Here is a 19,265-nt window from a genome sequence, read left to right as displayed (position 1 = left end):
TCAGGGAGGTCTCCAACAACACACTAAGGAACCTCGGACTGCTCGTTGTCTAAATAAAGCGAGCACACATTCAATACATTTGGAAAGTACAAGTGAACATCACACCAAACATGTACAAACATTGGAACACATCTTAAAAGGACACAATACTACATAAGGGATAATGAATTCAAAGTATAATCATAAACTATAACATACATTAACTTTATTTGGAAACAGATTATTATTTCCCTAAGTGTTACTTACAAGTACATAAAGATAGATCAATTTATTTTATTGTGACCTAAAATTTAGAACAGAGGTGAGCTCATGTAGTACACATTATTTATCTCACAAGCTTACACATGTTTAAATCTCTAAGGTTCTCCTTTTATTTATTTTATTAAATACATAAAACATACATCTACATTAGTTCATATTCAGTCCTAAAAATTAGAGTGTGCAGACAGTAAGTGAAACAATTTTATTTAAACAGAGAATAATTCTATGAATATTTTGCAATTTGAATCACTAAATTTGGAGTTCATATGCAAAAGTTATGAAATAAACAAGTTTGGGAATTCAAAATATGAAATTAGGGCTAATTCTGTGAATATTTAAAAGTCCAGGGCTAAATCTGCAAGATTACAGGGGCCTGTGCGCGAAAACCAGGGACGACAGGTTGATTTCCAATAAACCGAGGGTCTCTTTAAGAAAACTACCACGCGAAGAGGTATCAGGTGAATCTAACTGTCAGATCTAAAACTAACGGCTGAGATTAGATCTGCGACCGAGGTCGCGCGCGCGAGCGGGCGAGCGCCGACAGGCGGGCCAGGGAGTGTCAGCGACATAGAGGGAGAGCGCGCTGACCGAGCGGGCCTAGCGCCAGAGGGTTTGGCGCTGACAGGCGAGCCAGGGCGTCCGGGCGTGTGTGCGCGAAGCGTTATCCATGATCTGAGTCGTTCGATCTGAATCGGACATAGGGGATCAGACTAGGGGGAAACAGACGGCTGCAGGCCGCACCGCTCCTCTCTGCGGCGGTGAGGTCGCCGGAGTTGAGGCTGGCGCGAGCTAGGGTGGCTCCGGGGTCGCCGGAGTTGAGCAGAGAGGGAGAGGGCGCCACGGCGAACTCAATGGCGGGGAAGAGGCCATGATTCCACGGGCAGAGAGAGGAGAACGGCGGTGAGAAAGCCTCGGTGGGCCAGAGTAACTCCGGTGAGCCATTCCGGCCACGGGGAGGGGACTTAAGGCGCGCTAAGGCTTGGGCTAGCTGATAGTCGCCTAGAGGGGGTGGATAGGCGAAACCTGAAAATTATAGCTCTAAATACAAACTAGATCCCTTGATTAGTGGTTAGAACAAGATACACAATTATCGGAGTATAAAAACTAAAACCTTTGCTTGCAATGAGTATTGTTTTCAAAGAGTGCGGAGTTTAATCAATAACAATACTATTAGAAATGTTAGTGGAGAATAATGCAAGAGGGCTTAGTTAAGAAGAAGATAAACACAAGTTCTTTCTTGCAACGAGTTGCTTCTCTAAATAAGAATTTAACTTGAAGCAACACAAAATAATGTTAGCAAAGAATAGCGCAAGAGAACTTAGAAAGGGAGAGAACAAACAAATCACAAGCAATAAACACACGAGACACGGGTGATTTGTTTTACCGAGGTTCGGCCCTCGAAGGCCTAGTCCCCGTTGAGGAGTCCACTAAGGATGGGTCTCTTTCAACCCTTTCCCTCTCTCCACCGATCCCAAAGATCGGCGAGCTCTTCTTCTTCTCAAGGATCACTTAAGACCCCGCAAGGATCACCACACACTTAGGTGTCTCTTGCTAGTTTTACAAGCCTCCAAAACTTTGGAGGAAGTTCAATGGGAGTCAAAACTCCACGCACAAATGAACGCAAGATGTAGCACACACTTTCTATCGATGAATCTCACAAGGCACTAGAGCTAAACTCTCACAAGAGGCTTTCTTTTGCTTGCTCTCTCTTTTGTGGCACTTGTGTGGTTTGTAGTGGTCTAAATCTTGTGTATAGGATGGACCAATGAATAGAGGTGGTTGGGAGGGCTTGAATATGTCAACTATATGACTTGGAATGTTGCTTGGGCTCCCACACCTTGAAGTGGCCGGTTGGGGTGGTATTTATAGCCACCAACTAAATTGTAGCCGTTGGGGAAAGCTGCTGGCGATGGGAGCACCGGACAGTCTGGTGTGCCACCGGACAGTGTCCGGTGCGCCGCCACGTCATCCAGTCGTTAGGGCTTGGAGCTAGTCGACCGTTGGAGGCTTTGTCCTCATGTGGCACCGGACAGTCCGGTGCCCCTCTGACCAACTGCTCTGACTTCTGCCGCGTTCACTGTTCTGTACTGTTCACTGTCAGAGTCGACCATTGCACGCTAATAGTCGTTGCTCCGCTGGTGCACCGGACAGTCCGGTGAATTATAGTGGAGCTGCACCTGGAAATTCCGAAGCCGAGGAGTTTGAGCTGATTCACCCTGGTACACCGGACACTGTCCGGTGGTGCACCGGACAGTCCGGTGCGCCAGACCAGGGCACACTTTGGTTTCCTTTTCGCTCCTTTCTTTTGAAGCCTAACTTGTTCTTTTTATTAGTTTGTGTTGAACCTTTGGCACCTGTATAATGTATGATCTAGAGCAAACTAGTTAGTCCAATTATTTGTGTTGGGCAATTCAACCACCAAAAACATTTAGGAAAAGGTTTGACCCTATTTCCCTTTCAATCTCCCCCTTTTTGGTGATTGATGCCAACACAAAACAAAGCAAATATATAAGTGCAGAATTTAACTAGTTTGCATAAGGTAAGTGCAAGGGTTGCTTTGGAATTTAAACCATTTTACATTTCATAAGATATGCATGGATTCTTTCTTCATGTTTAACATTTTGGGCCACGCTTGCACCACTTGTTTTGTTTTTGCAAATTCTTTTGGAAATTCTTTTTCAAAGTCTTTTGCAAATAGTCAAAGGTAAATGAATAAGATTTTGAGAAGCATTTTCAAGATTTGAAATTTTCTCCCCCTATTTCAAATGATTTTCCTTTGACTAAACAAAACTCCCCCTCAATGAAATTCTCCTCTTAGTGTTCAAGAGGGTTTTAGATATTTAATTTTGAGAGGGGTTATACCAATTTGAAAATTCTATCAAAAATAAGATACCATTTGAAAAACTTTCTTTTAATACAAATTTGAAAGACTTCATTTTTGAAATTGGTGGTGGTGCGGTCCTTTTGCTTTCGGCTAATACTTTCTCCCCCTTTGGCATGAATCGCCAAAAACGGATACTTGTGAGTGAAATATAAGCCCTTTTTATTTTCTCTCCCCCTTTGGCAAACAATATATGAATGAAGATTATACCAAATTGGAGAGCTGGCGGAATACCGGTAGGGAAGGATTACCGAAGATGTAGAGTGGAAGCGATGTCTTTGCCGAATACTCCATTTCCCTTTCAATCTAAGACTTAATACACAAGATGCTCATGGAGACATATTAGTCTTAGCCCTGGCACAATAGAGATAGGAAATATGCAAATGTACCAAACGAAGGAGATATGATTAAAAAGATATATCAATTAAGCTTAAACAGTTCTATATAATATAGATTGCTCCCCCTAAATATCTGCCTTGAGAGGAATACAGATTTTGGCCTTAAATGCCAAGTGCACATAATTAGGTTAATGAGAACATATCTTTATCATAGAAACTGTGAAGTGCAATGTGTCATAATAAAAGTGTGATGTTTACGACACACTATGCACTTATGAAAGCATGTTGGAATCATTTTAAGCATTTACCCTTAAGGATTTCAAAGAGACTTAAGGACCCTCCACCTTTGAAACAAAGGTAGCTTATCCTCGTTACAAGGTTAAGCTTTAAGCTCTTTGACAATAAAATCACTTCACCTAGTTGCAACAAAAGTGCATTAATGCAAGAATGAAATTTTTTGAGATGTTAAACTAGGTATGAAGCAGGGATATGCATAGACATGCTTTCTCTTCCTTTTATACAAGATATGCAAGAAATGTATAGAAAAGGAAGATTTAGGCACATGTAAAAATGAGAGGAGGTAGTTTTACCTTTGTGTACCTTCACATAGAGACGCTCTCTTCATTCTGCTTTGACCTTAGTCTTAGTTACTTAAGACCTATAATCAAGACAGTGTATGGAAATATTTTGCACACGAGAGAGTTCTACAACTAGTGATCCTTTTCTAAGTCATGTTATTATATATCAAGTAGATCACAAATTGCATAAATATATCATGAATTCTCCTTTTAACTTAATGCATATCAAGAGAGATATTGATTGAACTTATATGAGGCACTAAGAGACATAAGTGTTAATTGAAGTTATTCAATGATCAAACAAACAATAGATGCGATCAAAAGAACAACATAGGCATTAGATCATCAATCAAGCTTAAAACAGGGGAATTCAGTAAATATGCTACTTTTAACAATGAAAGCTACAATCCTTGATAAAGGTGACATTATTTTACCAAGATGGATTGATATGTAGTAGCATACTTCATGAGAAACTTTACTCTCATACTTGAGACTATATGAGATTACTAAGATAAAGTGTTAGTCTCAATATAGTCAAGATATAGAAATAGGCTCCCCCTAAAGATATGCATCAAGAAATTGAGTGAATTGGATAGATGCACTCACTTTTAAAGACAAATAGGGAGAAGCATTACTCATCTTGATCAAGGCTTATAAAATTTGCGATAAACAATTTATGCCTAGTATTCTCACAATGAAAAAGATTTAGAATGCTCACAACCACACCATTGATGTTTTGAAGATCTCATTATCCAAGTAGGTGTTGTTGCTCTTGATCTCTTCCTTTTTCATTTGAGTGTCCTCCCCTTATAGTTGACTCTTTTTCCTTCCAAACTTATTGAAAATACCCAAGAGAGATGTTAATAGCACAAGGGAGTATATGATGAAGAATGATTTCTTTTAGATAAGGAAAATAAACAATTCATCATTCACAAGTCACACAGACATGAAGTAAAATCCTTAACATTAGTGCATATTATTAGAAAAGAGGAATAAGCACCTTTATAATAGCTTAAAAGCATATCAATATGAGAACAGATATAGCAAAGGCATGAATTAGATTCTAATGGACAGATGCATTTATGAGATTGAGATGTAATGCACATCTAGCCGACTTAAGTTCAATAAAGAATCTATTCTTCATAGATAGATAATTTAGAGTAAATAACCATTGATGGGAACTATTTTTTATTAATAAGATGAGTTCCCATATCTTTGCTTTTACCTTTCTTCCTTTGGGTGAAGAGTAATCCTTTAGGCTTGCGGCTTGCACTTACTCTCTTGTAGATTTTCATAAGTAAGCTCAAGAGATATGTCATTAGTATCACAAGCACTAGTTTCCCTTTGTGTAATCATTTTGATAAGAAATGGAAAAAGGATTACTAAAGCATGGAAACTTTATAATATGAACTAGGGTATTCCATGAGGTATGCTTAATTTTACTTACAAAACAAGCATAGTTAATACTTTAAGATTATGGGAATAAATCTAATTCATAACATGGAGAGCGATAAATATAGAAGAATCATATCCAATTTATACAAAGAGGCAAAACAACATAAATCATTGGATTAGCTTTTCTTTTCATGTTAGATTACGCATCTCTAAAGAGAAACTTATTCTCTACATGTGAGACTACTTAGGTTATTTAGACAAAAACATTAGTCTCACGATTTCTAGATATAAAGAGAGATTCCCTTTATAAGTGTCCTAAGGAAATGAATTCCTTACGTGACACCTTATTCTTTTAAGAACTTGGAATATCTCTCTATACCTAGAACATGGCAATTATAGGATGATTAGTGAAAAACATGCCATGAGATACTTACAACAATTTAAAGCATGTAGATTGCCATGGTATAGAAATGATGAATATACAATCTACCATATGAGAGGAATTTCTTCAAAGAATGGTGACATAACTTAAAAACATTTGAAGTGCTTTCTTTTTCTATGTGACTACACAAGACACATAAGAAATGATAATTTAAGATACTTGCATTTAAAAGCATAATTGTTACCATCCTTTGGCTTTCCTCCATGTTGTAGGCTTTGACTTTTCGGCATAGGATTAATTCTTTATTTCCTACAACATCGATATCTTCCCCGAGATGATATGAGTTTTAGATATAATAATTCGAAATAACTTTGGGTCAATCTTGGATATAGATCATTGAAGATTGATAGCTTGAGTTAATAAAAATTGAATTGACTCTCTCAAGCACCCCAAAGCTTCATACCATCTCTTTTTCCTGTAAAGCTTGTGAAGCATATTTTGGTACCCATCGCTTGATGGGTCCATTAAGGTTAGTCAACAAATATCTAGGAACCCAAGAGTCCTTTGTGTTAGCATTTGGTAAACTCATTACCTTTCTAGCACAAGTTGCAATTTTGGGTTTCCTAGTTACATGTGAAATAATTGACAAGCTAGAAGTGGGGTTGTTACCAATGGGACAATCCTTGCATTGATGTCCCTTCTTTCGGCATATGTAGCAAAGGCGATCTTCAAGTCTTGAAGATTTCTTCTTTCCTTGTTTCTTTCTTGCTACATGGTTAGTCAATATTTTCTTTTCTAGCACTATGCCTTTTTGTTTCAAATATGGACAAGTCTTAATTAAGTGTCCTTTCTTTGAGCATTTAAAACAAAGTTTATCATCCTTGTTAATAATCAAGTCATTTTTAATATAGGGACATGACCTAATCGAGTGTCCCTTTTCAAAGCATTCACTGCACTTCTTACTTCTCTTAGTGTGAAGTGTGACTTGATTATTACCTTGGATGTTACCTTCTATGGAGGCATGGTTGAGGCTTTTGGAAGAGGTATTGATTTTCTTCTTTTGTTCCCTCCTCTTGGCAATCCTCAAGTCCTTGACACATTCTTCAAGGGATTTAGTGCATGCCACAGTTGTTCCCGTCTCAAGCTTCTTCACCATGTGATCACGGTTATCTTGAGAAGGTTGAGCAATGCACTTCCCTTTTAGTTGTGTCAAGCTCATTTTTAGCCTCTCATTTTCTTCTTTGATCTTTGGATATGTATCATCTTTTGTTCCTGCAAATTCTAGCTCAAAGGAAGATTTGCTTGTCGACGGACAACAAGCATTAGCACATGGTAATATAGTTTCAATTTAAATACATGTGCATGATTGAGGTTGTTGTGATTTTAAGTTTTCTATTACAACCTCATGAGCGATATTTAATATGATATGATCATTTATAAGATTCTCAAGAGAACATAGAAGCATATCATATTTTTCTTGAAAAGCTAGATTTTCAACTTTTAGCTTTTCTACTTGGTCCTTAAGCAAGGCATTCCTATTTACTAATTTAGCGAGACAATGTAAAGCGTTATCTTGCTCAATTGAAATAGTTTCATACCTTTAGACCAAATCAACATGAGAGCACTTTAGCTCCTCATGTTCTTTAGTCAACTCGTCAAAGTATAGCATTTTCATGGAGAGAACATTTTCTAGCCTTTGACGAGCTTCGCTTTGCTCTCTCGCTCTTTCTAAAAGTTTGAGCATGACTGCCTTATCTTCTTGGCTTAGGCAAGCGTAGAGTTGCATGAAGCTCCTTTCTTCCTCCTCATCCTCATTTGTGCTTCCACTATTATTTTCATTAGCCACACAACATATGTGGGAATCGAAATGGGAAGACAAACCTTTTGGAGAGGTGGATTCATCGTTTGGTCTCCATTGGTCATTTTCTTCTTCTTCGTTGCAAGAGTTAGTATCACAAATACCAAAGGAAGTAGAAGCACAAAATGAACTATCATGTTTGGACTCATCAAATTTGCTTTTAATTCTAGTCCAAATATCATGCACATCACAAATAGGTTTATCATATTTTATTATGAAGGCATGATAATCTTCTTCGCTAAGGGATTTACTTAAGATGTCATAAGCTAGATAGTTTAAGCGTATACATCTAAGATCTTCCTCGGAAGCATTTTCCCTAGTATAGTTAGAAGGAATGATACTCTTGTCTATCATTTGTTCTAATTGTAGATCTATGGTTCTAAAAGTGTTTATCACCCTAGTAGACCATGAATCATAATTTGAACAATCATTAAGTAAAATCTCAAGAGTTACCTCCTTGATTTCCTTCGGAGGTGTCTTCTTGTTCTTTTGGGATCTTTTACGAGCCATCACTTCGAGTTGTTAGACTCAAGATGAAGTGCCTAGCTTTGATACCAATTGATAGTCGCCTAGAGGGGGGTGGATAGGCGAATCCTGAAAATTATAGCTTTAAATACAAACTAGATCCCTTGATTAGTGGTTAGAACAAGATACATAATTATTGGAGTATAAAAACTAAAACCTTTGCTTGCAATGAGTATTGTTTTCAAAGAGTGCAGAGTTTAATCAGTAACAATACTATTAGAAATGTTAGTGGAGAATAATGCAAGAGGGCTTAGTTAAGAAGAAGATAAACACAAGTTCTTTCTCACAAGGAGTTGCTTCTCTAAATAAGAATTTAACTTGAAGCAACACAAAATAATGTTAGCAAAGAATAGCGCAAGAGAACTTAGAAAGGGAGAGAACAAACAAATCACAAGCAATAAACACACGAGACACGGGTGATTTGTTTTACCGAGGTTCGGCCCTCGAAGGCCTAGTCCCCGTTGAGGAGTCCACTAAGGACGGGTCTCTTTCAACCCTTTCCCTCTCTCCATAGATCCCAAAGATCGGCGAGCTCTTCTTCTTCTCAAGGATCACTTAAGACCCCGCAAGGATCACCACACACTTAGGTGTCTCTTGCTAGCTTTACAAGCCTCCAAAACTTTGGAGGAAGTTCAATGGAGTCAAAACTCCACGCACAAATGAACACAAGATGTAGCACACACTTTCTCTCAATGAATCTCACAAGGCACTAGAGCTAAACTCTCACAAGAGGCTTTCTTTTCCTTGCTCTCTCTTTTGTGGCACTTGTGTGGTTTGTAGTGGTCTAAATCTTGTGTATAGGATGGATCAATGAATAGAGGTGGTTGGGAGGGCTGGAATATGTCAACTATATGACTTGGAATTTTGCTTGGGCTCCCACACCTTGAAGTGGCCGGTTGGGGTGGTATTTATAGCCACCAACCAAATTGTAGCCGTTGGGGAAGGCTGCTAGCGATGGGCGCACCAGACAGTGTCTGGTGCGCCGCCACGTCATCCAGTCGTTGGGGCTTGGAGCTGGTCGACCGTTGGAGGCTTTGTCCTTATGTGGCACCGGACAGTCCGGTGCGACACCGGACAGTCCGGTGCCCCTGTGACCAACTGCTCTGACTTCTGCCGCGTTCACTGTTCTGTACTGTTCACTGTCAGAGTCAACCGTTGCGCGCTGATAGCCGTTGCTCCGCTGGTGCACCGAACAGTCCGGTGGCACACCAGACAGTCTGGTGAATTATAGCGGAGCTGCGCCTGGAAATCCCGAAGCCGAGGAGTTTGAGCTGATTCACCCTGGTGCACCGGACACTGTCCGGTGGTGCACCGGACAGTCCGGTGCGCCAGACCAGGGCACACTTTAGTTTCCTTTTCACTCCTTTCTTTTGAAGCCTAACTTGTTCTTTTTATTGGTTTGTGTTGAACCTTTGGCACCTGTATAATGTATGATCTAGAGCAAACTAGTTAGTCCAATTATTTGTGTTGGGAAATTCAACCACCAAAAACAATTAGGAAAAGGTTTGACACTATTTCCTTTTCACTTGCTTCAGCAGAGGCAGGGGTGACATGGGGACCTACTCCGGGGAACTAGACCGGGCTAAACCGGCCGGCCACCGCGTGAGCACGGTGGACCGCCGCGGCCGAGCACTGGCGAATGTGAAATTGGTCGAACACAGGGCACAATATGGGAAATTGGGCACGGGGACGGGTGTCTCACCTTGGGGTGGAGCTTGGGGAGGCTTGGAGCGGTCTCCGGCGAGCTGAATTGCCGAGAACGCGGGCGCGGGTCTCCGGCGGCGGCTGGCGGTGTGGGCAGAGCGCGAGAGAGGGTGAATATGTGCAAAATGAGGCGAGGGGTGTGCGCGGGGCACTGGCGGGGCTCTAAGAAGGGAGCTGGGCGCGTGGGCGGGCGTCGTGGCCGAGAAATCTGGCGACGTGCGCGAGTGCGCACGCGCCGGTCCACAGCGAGCGCGGAGGGGGCGGAACTGACAGCGCAGGCCCATGGCGCAGAGAGAGAAGGGGCGCGCGGGGCAACGACTCAGCGACTGGCGATCCGGGCCCACGAGACACACACAGAGAGAGAGCGCGCAGGGGAGAAAAATTGGCACCGACAGATCGACCCCACTGGGCAGCGAGGGAGGGAGGGAGTGCGCGCGCGAGGGAGAACTGCCGCTGACAGGCGGGGTCCGCCTGTCAGACGGCGCAGGCGCGCGAGCGCGCGATCGGGCTGGGCCAACTTGGGCCGGCTGGGCTGCTTTATCCTTTTCTTTTTCTCTGGATTTTATAATTCCTTTTCCATTTCCTTTTCTATAGAGTTTTCAAATCTATATTCAAACTAGGTTTTCAAATTCAAATAAATTCAAACTTGTGCAACACTTCAAAGAATATTTAAATCTTAGCATGATGCAACATGTCATGACTCATAATGTTTTGACAAAAATAAATAATTAACCTGCACTAGTTTAAGCTATTTCTAATCAAAAAGGAAAAAGGGAGAAAGAATCTAGAGAGAGAGAGAGAAAGCCTAGAGTGAGAAAAAGAAGAGTAACACATGATTTTGGGTGATAATTATAAAGAAATTTTATACCCCCAAAATCAGGGTGTTACAGACCTATCCCCCTTAAAAGAATCTCGCCCTCGAGATTCAGGGCTGGCTAGAAAAGTGTCACACCCGGATTTCAGGGGCACCAAGACCCGGGCGCGAACATAATCACCAGGTGTGCTGGGACCAAGTCTCACACATATGATGAATCATGGCACAGGATCGAATGTCACAACTTTACTATATAATAGGAGTTCTATACAAAATAAATAAATAATTACATTATAAGGAGACAACGGTCCAGCAACCCAAAGTTGACTGGGAGACGACGGCCTAGACCTCTCACGAACACATCGTCGCATCCTCCATGCGCCTCATCCTACGGGGGGGGGGGGGTGTGAGACAGCAAGAGTGAGCTCACATACGTTCATCGCTCAACAAGTTGTGGGGAATAATGTGCATGAATTCGCCAAAGGTGGGAGCTCATGTGAAGTGTAAGGCTTACCAAAGAGGATGGTTAGAGCTGAGCATTGCTTTTAAAGTTGGTCAAAATTTTATTAGCAATTACTAAGTATAAGTAAATACCAACCCAATTAAGTAGTAGAACAAAAGTAACAACCTCACCTGCGATGCAATGCATATGACAAATTGAGTTTAAGTTCCATAATTTAATCATGTGAGGGTCTGAGCTGCTCATGACCGTGAGCACGGCTAGTATACCAGTTTTACACTCTGCAGAGGTTGCACATCTTTACCCACAAGTCATGTTACCCATCTGCCCAGGGATCGCGACTTCCCATACACCTCTACCGAGGAGACGAGGCAGGGTAACACTACGAGGCCTTTACAAAGTTCCACTAGCTTCAGAAAACCCGCTACAGTTTATAGGAAGCTCCAATGCAGGGTTCTTGAATGACCGCCATCGCAGCAAAATCAACCAAGGACCTCCCTACACTGACCACTCCCCTACTGCTCTTGCCCCTTTTGGGTAAGGTAGTCCTCCACTAGCTTTCCTAATTAATCAGCCAAGGGCGTCCATAAACCCTTGTGGTAGCACTATTTTCCCGGGTGGTCGCTCCATGTTCCAATTAACATAATGATCTTATCATGAACAGTAAATAACAACGGATAACAAAAGTATAATCATGAATAATGTATCTTCATACCCAAAACCACATAAAGCACTAGCAAGTACAACCCAAAAAGTTCAGTGGTAAACAAGGTATAAAGATAGACAAACTAGGGTAACCTATTGGGTCCCTTCAAAATTAACCTATGCAGATCATTATGATTAATTAGAACATGAGTGGGTAAAAAGAAGTGATCAAGGGCACAACTTGCTGGGACTTGAGATTCCAGGTACCAGGGTGATCTTCAGATGGCACGTGTCCTCACTGCTAAACGTAGCAATACAAACAAACATTGTATAGGCAAAATTAACATTACACCAAACATAAGAATAAACTGCGTAATAATAATCTATGTGTTGCTTCGAGATCGCGGGGACAAGAATCACTAAATTCGGAGCTACGATTCAAAAGATACGGTTTTATGAGGTTTTAGGTGTTTAGTACAAAATTAATTAGGATATCAATTTTAATATGGCTTTCATGTCAAAACATTGAGAGAAAATGATAAACAATAGTATTAAAAAAATTATAGAAACTGGAATGGATCAATTTGGACTTAATATGAATTTTCTATGAATTATACAAGTTTCTAGCATTTATTTTCTCATTAAAAAACATTTTCTAAATTAATTTCTCCTATTTTCCTGAGTTCTGGGTTGCACACACAATAACAGAGAATCTTGGGTCTAACTCATAAAATTTCTTAAGACTCATTTTCCCCCCGCACTGGACGGCGGGTTTATTATGTGAAAACAGAGGGTCTCTTTAGAAATTTAGCATGACCGAAGGGGTATCGGCGAGGATCAGTCGTCCGATCACACACCCGCGGTTGAGATCAGACCCTGAACCGGATCTCAACCGCGCCCCTCTGATCAACATCAACGGTCTGGATTTTATTTGACTGAGATCAGCACGGACCCGTCCGATCTCGCGTCAACGGCTGGGACTCAAAACGAGAAGGGGTATCCGCATCATCTAATCTTAGCCGTCCATCCCAATCCAACGGACCACGACGTTCTTCTTCCTTTTGACCACCAGAGCGGCGGCGCAAGCAAGCAGGACGCGATGGCGCCATTGCGACAACCACCGACTGTAACACCATAAAAGCCATCAATTAAAATAATAAATTTAGACATTATATTAATTAGGTTAATAAATTTTTCTTAGTGTTTAACTATTTATTTGCATCATTTTTCTTTGCATGCACGTGATTTCTTATCGGATGTTTAAATATCAATCCATTTTAAAAAGAAGTACTAGTAATTAAATAATAATTAAGTATTATAGTAATTAGTAGTCTAAAAATAAGTACTTCATTTATAAATATTTTTGGTATTTTTTTATGATTTTTAGAGTTCTTTAAAAATGAATTTCGGAAAAAAAAACCCAAAATCCCACCCAGCCGGCCGGCCCACATAGGGGCCCAATTCCCAAACCCTAACTCTACCGCGCGCGCACGCCTCTGGGAATTTCCCAGCCGCCGCCGCTCACGTCCCTCTCTCCCTCACGTTTCTCTCTCTCTCCCTCGCCGCTCCTCTCTCCTCTCCCCTGTTCTCTCTCTTCTCCCACCCCTCACATCTCTCCCAGGCCGCATGCGGGCCCTGCCGCGCAGCCGCCGAGCGCGCCAGCCGACCCTGCGCCGCCCGATGCCGAGCCCTGCATCGCGCGCACCAACGCCCGCTCCCACCGCGCGAGCGCACAGCCGCGCGATGCCCGCGCGCCACGCGATGCAAGCCACGTCGAGCCGTAGTTTCTGCGTTTATTGGAGCTTCAATCGCGGCCATGATTTTCTCTAGCGTCAAACGGACACCAGTTTCCTTTTCCCTCTCCCTGATTTCTCTCCGGTAACGCCTCCATTGATGGCCAGTGAAGGACGCCGGCGCCTCTCCCTCTCTCTATAAAAGGCAGAGCCTCTCTCTCCCATCCTCACAACCCAAGCTCGTCCCATCTCCCTAGTGCACTGTTCGACGCCGTCGTTAGTCGCCGTTCGTCGCCGGAGTTCACGGAGCCCGTAGTTCGCCGGAGTGTACCGTTCGTCGCCGGAGTTCGCCGGAGCGACACACTCGCCGTCCGTAGTCGAGCCCCGCTCTCCGTCCGACCGAAACCCGTCGATCCATCTCCGTCACACGCACGAACCCGAGGTTGATGACGACCCAAATTTATTTTATGTATTTTATAAAGTGCTTTTGATTCGATTCATGTGTTGTATAGTTGGCTTGTTGTAATATAAACACATGTGATTCCGATTTATGTATTTGTGTGCGCTATGGAATTTGTTAGAAATATGTGATTAGTAGTGCACCGTGTTATTTCATGTTAATCGACGCGTTGAATTTTGGATTAGGAATATGACAACATTTAGTAGTCACACGTTGGCGATAAAAATGCTAGATAGGAATTTTTGTAGTTAAATTTGGTCACAATAAATTTTAGAAACTACTTGGAGAATTATAGGTGCATTTTTTTTATGGATTAGAAACTGGTATAGAACTCATGTCATTTGATTAATATAGGATTTTAGATGATTTATCTAATTATTTTATTAGCATATTTTTTTTATAAAGAAAGGAGAAAATACCATTGGTAGATGGGAAAATAGGTTTTTGCTAGTCAAATAAACATATTCACAGATTTAGAGCTTAAAATTTGTTAGAGTACTAGTTTATGTCAAATAACCCCGCTTGTGTTAGAAAATGTTCAATTAGTAGTTTATGTAGATTTTAGAATATTAATATTATTAGATTCATTTTTTTGGTCATACTAACTAATTTGTGTTAAAAGTAATAATAGGTATTAATTAATTTATTAGTATTAAAAGATAATAAGTATTTTCATTGATGGCGTTAAAGTAGATTAATATTAGTTAAAATTATATTTATTGCACCCACTCCTAAATTCACCATTAGGATTCGCATTAATAGTTATAATTAAACTAATAAGTATTTACGCGATTAGTACGTAATTAAAATGTGATTAGTGCGACGTGTTAATGTGTGCTTAATGACGTATTGGTGTATGTTTATGAATGGTGCATGTTTATTTATTGGTGTATGTTTTATTTTTGTATGTGCGCTATGCGACCCTATTAGAAGCGGATTGTGCGGTAGACGATCCGAACTCGTTCGAGGACGATCCGCAGGACTCGCTTGAGCAAGGCAAGTGGATTCTCCCTCTGCATATTCTGTTTGTACCAATTCATTGCATATAATAATGTTTACTTTTTGATATACTGCATAATTTGTTGGGTTATACCTAATTAAGGATTTCCTAGATTTACTACCTGTATTCCTTGTTTAACCTGGGGAAATAATTAAGCTGTGCAAGATTTATGCTACCGCTCAACTTAATGGTTCCTAATGTCACTCATTAATTGGTTTTAATGTTCCAAAAATGTTAATTGGCAATTATGACATTAACCCGATGGTTAAGATAACTTTATTACAAATTAATTGGAACATGGAGTGACCACCCAGGATAACAGTGCAACCACGAGTGCTATCATGGCTCTGGCTTTGGTAATTAGCTCTATATGCTTAGTACCTAGCAACCTTACCTGAAAGATGGGCAAGAGGGGGAGCGGTAGGTGCTGGCAGCCCACGTTAACATGGGGTCGTATTCTTGGCTAAGGTACTTCACCCAGGGGGCCACCACCATCGTCTTAGAAACCTTAGCGGGTTGCTTCGTATTAAGGTATTTTGTGAAAACCTCATAATGGATCCCTAGCCATTCACCTCGGCAGTGTCTAAGGGTCCGATCAACCCGGGCTAGATGGGATACATGGCTTGTGGGTAAAGTTGTACCACCTCTGCAGAGTGTAAAAACTGATATATCAGCCGTGCTCCCGGTTATGAGCAACCTGGACTCCTCACATGATAATTGAACTTGAAGATGTAATTAAATTGAGATCCGATGATCTGCCAATAATTTGCTTAAGTGGTTTCACTTAAGTGTTTTGTTATATTCATATTACTTTGTTTAATTGGGATATTTGGGATTCACTCTTATTAGTAAGACAGGTGTTGATAATAAAATGTTGACCAACTAAAATGCTTACTGCTCAACCTTAGCTTCACCTTGTTATACCTGCATTAGTTTTTCCCCCACTTGCTGAGCCCCGACCATAAGTGAGCTCACCCTTGCTTAATTTTGATCAGAGGGTGATGCTGGAGACTTTGATGGAGATTTTATTGACGACGATGAATTCTAAAGTCTAACGATGCGCCGGTCAACTTCCTGTGGAAGATTGCCCAGTTGTTTATTTTCCGCTCTACTTTGATGTGATACTTGTTTAAGACACAATGTCTCAGATGATGTAATAAAGTTTTATACTCTCTTTACGTCTTTATTGCATTGTCTTTTGATATATTACACTTGTGACGTCAACATATGTGTGGAAATGGATCCTGGCACACATATGGTATGCGCTCGGTTCTACCCCCTGGAACCAGGTGTGACAGAAGTGGTATCAGAGGCTATGCTGACCCTAGGTCGTTAGATTAGTTAGAAATGGAAAGCCTAGTTGTTCAAAACTTGCTAATTTCATTCCTATAAATTCCTTTATCAGTCTTACCTCTTTGAAATTCAACTAAGTTGACTCTTCTCTTGTAGATGGTTCGCACCCTCCAAACTACCCGCATCAACACCAGCTACGCCCCTCAGCCCCGGCAGGTCCCGGTCTACCCAGTGGTAGTCGAGGAAGCTCCAGCGGATCTCCCTCCCGTCCGAGTGGAGAACGTGATCAACCTGGAGGACAGCTCGGAGGAGCAGCTGCCGACCCCCACCCCGTTGGCCGAGTCCCTGGCCTTCGCAGCTGGGTCATCGACGTCAGCACTATCTGCACCAGCCTTCCAAGCACCTGCACCTGGAGGCAACGACCCCGACGACTCCGGAGACGGCGATGACGAGGATGACGACGACGACGATGATGGAGAGGATGAGCACGTCAACCAGGAAGCTTACTACGCCCAGCAGGACCACTTCATGGGGATTGGTCCAGTTGTCGAACATTATACATCAATGTTCGAGACAGGACACTTCCCCAACCTGCTGCAGGCAGTGCTGCACGAGCTAGGAGCCTACGCCCGCCCCCTGTACGAGACGAGGCGAGTGAGCGAGCCTCCCCGGGCTTGCTATTACATCACTCGCATCCATGTCAGGGTAATGGATGCAGGTGACAGGGGATTCAGGAATCTGTCTGCTCACGAGTCCCTGATACCGCTGTCCACCTACGCTGCCTCGGTCAGCGATGCTGCCCGTCGGACCCTGTGGTCGCTCAGCCACACCTACCGGCAGCAGCTGCAGAACACGAGGTTCAGGCACCTTCCTCAGCGTCTGCGTGGAGAAAGCCAGACCAACATTGTCCCAGGTGAACCTGGTGAGGATCGCCTCAACACCCTAGCTGGTGTAGTGGCTGGTCTCAACACCGACCTGGACAGTGCCACTCTGGACCTCTACAGTGTGCACTTGGAGCTAGAGAATGCCCACGCCAGGATTGCAGCCCTGGAAGCCCAACTGCAAGGACTGGATCCGCCAGAAGCTCAGGTCCCCGCCGTGGCGCTATCTCCTCCCCGCAAGAGGATGCGCTATGGAGAGCCCGGATCAGTCACTAGGCTGCTTTAGGAGTTTTTGAGTCATGATGTAATAAGTTACGCTTCGCGTTAGACGATGGAAACTATCTTTAATTTTTCATATTAATAAATATCAACCATGTGATGGTGATTGGTTGAAATGTTTGATTTGGATCTTTGTTTGAGTGCAATGGTCTTATGGAATGATGGCCATAAGAACATATAAAAATTTTAAAACTTAAGTCATTTCCCCTCTAGAATCTTTCTACTCTTCTCTTCTCTAAGATGTTCGCTTTCTAACCAATCAGATGGTGAACCAACGTCAAGGACCTAACAACCGGAACCAGCGTGGACAACAAGCACCACCGCCACCACCACCAAATCCCAATATGGAGCAGTTCATCGCCGCCCAAATGCAGATTCTGCAAGGACTCACTGCTGCGGTTCAACAATTACAACAAAACCAACAGAATCAGCAACCCCAGCAGCAACAGTATGCGCCCCCGGCCAGAGATAAGCACCGGGACTTCATGAGTCATCACCCGCCGACATTCTCTCATGCGGTTGATCCCCTGGATGCCGATGACTGGCTCAAAGTCATTGGGAAGAAGCTGGACATAACTCAGTGCAACGACCGGGAGAAGGTCTTGTACGCCTCGGGAAGACTCGAGGGAGCTGCGTCCGATTGGTGGGATGCCTTCACCGCGGCACACCACAATGCGGATACCATAACCTGGCAGGAGTTCCAAGAGAACTTCCGCGCTCATCACATTCCTTCGGGAATCATGAAGCTGAAGAAGAAGGAGTTCCTTTCCCTTACTCAAGGGAACATGACTGTTAGCGAGTATCGTGATCGCTTCACTCAGCTTTCACGTTATGCCCCTGAGGAAGTGGACACTGATGAGAAGCGCCAAGAGCGTTTCCTGGAAGGGTTGATTGGACCTTTGAACTATCAACTTCAGAGTCACACTTTTCCCAACTTCCAAACACTGCTGAATAAGGCAATTGGCCTAGAAAGCAAAAGGAAGGAGCTATCTGACCATAAGAGAAAATTTCAAGGTCAGTCCAGCAGGAACACCCGGCCAAACAATGCTCAAGGTTCGCAGTTCCGCTCTGGAAATCAGGGTGGAAACAATTATCAAGTGCAACGCTCTGGACAGCAAGGCCAGAGAAATAATCAGAGTCAGAACCAGCAAAGGAGCAACCCCCAGACCAACCAGAGGTCTGGTGGAAATTCACAGAACCGTCAAGGTGGCACCAACAACACTCAGGCCAGAAACAACGCACCTGTCCAACCCAATGGATGTTTCAAGTGCGGTGAGCTAGGCCACTATGCCAACAACTGCCCAAGGCGCAACCAACAGACACCTCAGAAAAGCAATAATCAGAGGAATGACCAGAACACCCCCGCTCGTGGATCGGCTCAAAACAAGACACCACAGAACCAGAGCAGAGGAAGGGTCAATCACGTCACTGCGGAATCAGTGCCTGAGGATGCCGACATAGTGTATGGTATGTTCCTTGTTAACTCCATACCTGCATCAGTTTTATTTGACTCTGGAGCATCACATTCATTTATAACTGAGTCATTTGTGGAAAAACATAACATACCTATGTACCCTCTGAAGAGGATATTACACATTAGTTCACCGGGAGGTGACATGAAGGCCACACACTCATGCCCTCATGTTAATATCAAGATTCAAGGAATAGATTTTACAGTCGACCCAGTGGTCCTAGGATCCAACGGGATTGATGTGATTCTTGGATGCAACTGGTTGAAAAGTTGTGATGGAGTGATACAGTGTGCTAGCGGAACAATT

Source organism: Zea mays, chromosome 6, assembly GCF_902167145.1.
Source record: "Zea mays cultivar B73 chromosome 6, Zm-B73-REFERENCE-NAM-5.0, whole genome shotgun sequence".
In the NCBI taxonomy this organism is placed as follows: domain Eukaryota; kingdom Viridiplantae; phylum Streptophyta; class Magnoliopsida; order Poales; family Poaceae; genus Zea; species Zea mays.
Note: the sequence above shows the minus strand (reverse complement) of the source record.